The following is a 2,511-nucleotide window of genomic DNA, read 5'->3' on the forward strand; positions in this document are numbered from 1 at the left end:
AAAGTTGTCGTGCGAAAAATTGGTTAATTTCGATAAACCATGAAAATTCAAGATAAGTAAAGTTGAGCCGAACTAGCCCTGTTTACACGCGGGATGCCCCTGGTACCGCCTATGGGGGTATAACCATCAAACCAATCTCGGGTTTATCTAAGCTGTTATAGCTAGTAATGCACCGGACTCGTCTAGCCTTGTCCGCGGTCTTGACAACCGATCATTTATTCTGGTTGGAGGGGCCGTTTAGTGTTCGCCTGTTAAAGCCGTCGCACATTCTTCTGCGCGTAAGGAACGTTCAATATTTCCGCTAATTGTGATGATGCCACGTGGACCGGGCATCTTGAGCTTGAGAGAAGTGTAATACGGTACTGCATTAAAACGAGCAAAAGCTGCTCTTCCGAGTAGTGCTTGATAGCCACTTCGGAATGGAGCGATGTCGAAGGTTAACTTTTCGCTTCGGAAGTTATCGGGAGAACCGAATACAACCTCTAGTATTAGAGAGCCCGTGCAGCGGGCCTCTGGGCCTGGTATTACTCCCTTCAAGGTAGTATTACTGTGGCTGATTTTTGTCGGGTCTATCCCCATTTTGCGGACTGTGTCCTGATATATCAGATTAAGACTACTGCTGCCGTCCATAAGGACTCGTGTGAGATGGTATCTGTTTATTATTGGGTCTAACATCAAGGCAGCCAATCCTTCGTGTCGGATGCTTGTCAGGTGATCCCTGCGATCAAAAGTGGTCGGGCAGGCCAACCAGGGGTTGAACTTAGGGGTGACGGGCTCTACGGCGCGTGTGTCGCAGAGTGCATGTTTGCTTCTCCTCTTCATCACGTGGATCATGTTCACTGTTTTGACCTCTGGTGGGAATTTTTTCTGTCCCCCAGTGCTTTGCTGGCGAGGCACGTCCTCGCCTTCACTTGGTGTCTCCCTCCCCTTGTGTTCGCCATTTAGCTTACCGGCCTGCTTGAAGACCCAGCATTCTCTGTGGGTGTGATTTGCAGGTTTATCGAGGGTGCCATGAATCTGACATAGTTTGTCTAGAATCTTGTTTAGGCTGGACGGTCCATCTCTGCTGCCTTTGAAAGGCTTTTTCCACTGACCCGGTCGAGAGCCCCTGAATCCGGCATTTACCTCCGTGTTATCTGGGCTGTCTTCTTTATTTCGACGCTTGCTTTTACTGCGTCGTGGTTTTCCATTGCCATCCCTGACTTCGGATGTGCCTGGGTCACTGGTGCTACTACGGGCTAGCCAGCTATCTTCGCCCACGCAAAAGCGGGTCATGAGGCTTGTCAGGGCTGCCATTGTTCTCGGTTTTTCTTGGCCGAGGTGTCTGGCGAGCCATTCGTCTCGGACGCTGTGTTTGAAAGCTGCTAAGGCTTCGGCGTCCGGGCAGTCAACGATTTGGTTCTTCTTAGTGAGAAATCTGTTCCAAAGCTTTCGGGCTGACTCTCCGGGCTGTTGAATTATATGACTTAAATCGTCTGCATCCGGAGGTCGGACATAGGTCCCTTGAAAATTAGCCCAAAAAGCATCCTCAAGCTCCTCCCAGCTTCCAATTGAGTTTTCGGGGAGGCTCTTCAGCCAGTGCCAAGCTGGTCCTTTCAGCTTGAGGGGCAAGTACGTGATGGCGTGGAGATCATCTCCGCGAGCCATATGGATATGGAGGATAAAGTCCTCAATCCAGACCCCAGGGTCTGTGGTTCCGTCGTACGCCTCTATGTTCACTGGTTTGAATCCTTCTGGAAATTTGTGGTCCAGCACCTCATTGGTGAAACATAGGGGGTGTGCGGCACCCCTATATTTGGATGTGTCGTGGCATTCTGACGGTTGTAGTGTTCGGTTTTGGTTGTGCGCTGGAGCGCGTTTCCTTGATCCGCAGATGGATCTGGTCGCGCCGGTCTTCTGATGCAAGTCCTCACGTGAATCGTGTGCTGACTTATGTGCGGCCTTGTTAACCGCTCTATCGCGGCCACAAGGTGGTTGATCCGATCGGTCGGCCATTTTATTTTTCGGCTGTGTGGGCTCTAAGGACTCATCATCAAATTCAGGTAACAGCTTGCGCTTTGGATGGCTCTTTGTGTGGTAACTACCACCATACTTTTCTTCATTGTCGAGCACTTTGTTCCATCTACTGTTGAGCGTATTCTGCGCGGCCTTAAGCCTTTGCTTCTGCTTCTTCAGACTCCTCGCGGTGGCAATAAGCCTTCTGCGGAGGTTCTCTTGTTCCAAGTGCCTTTCCAGGATGATGTGTGCATCCTCGTCCGGACTATTTTCCTCTCCGGAGGGAGGTTGATGAGCTTTATCCTCGGCGTCGCCGTGTTCGGACAGCGGATCCATACTATGTTCGCCATTTGCTGGTTCTTCCTGCTCTGCCGCTGGGTCAATGTGGTCGTCGTTTCCTCTGGAGTCGACTGGGGTGTTATTTTCTCTTGCGCTGTTATCGCTGTTTTTGCCGAGGCGGGATTTGGAGCGGCACCTACGCCGACGCTTTGGTTGCTTCTCGAGGGAGCTATCCTT

Source organism: Triticum aestivum, chromosome 1D (assembly GCF_018294505.1).
Source record: "Triticum aestivum cultivar Chinese Spring chromosome 1D, IWGSC CS RefSeq v2.1, whole genome shotgun sequence".
Lineage (NCBI taxonomy): Eukaryota > Viridiplantae > Streptophyta > Magnoliopsida > Poales > Poaceae > Triticum > Triticum aestivum.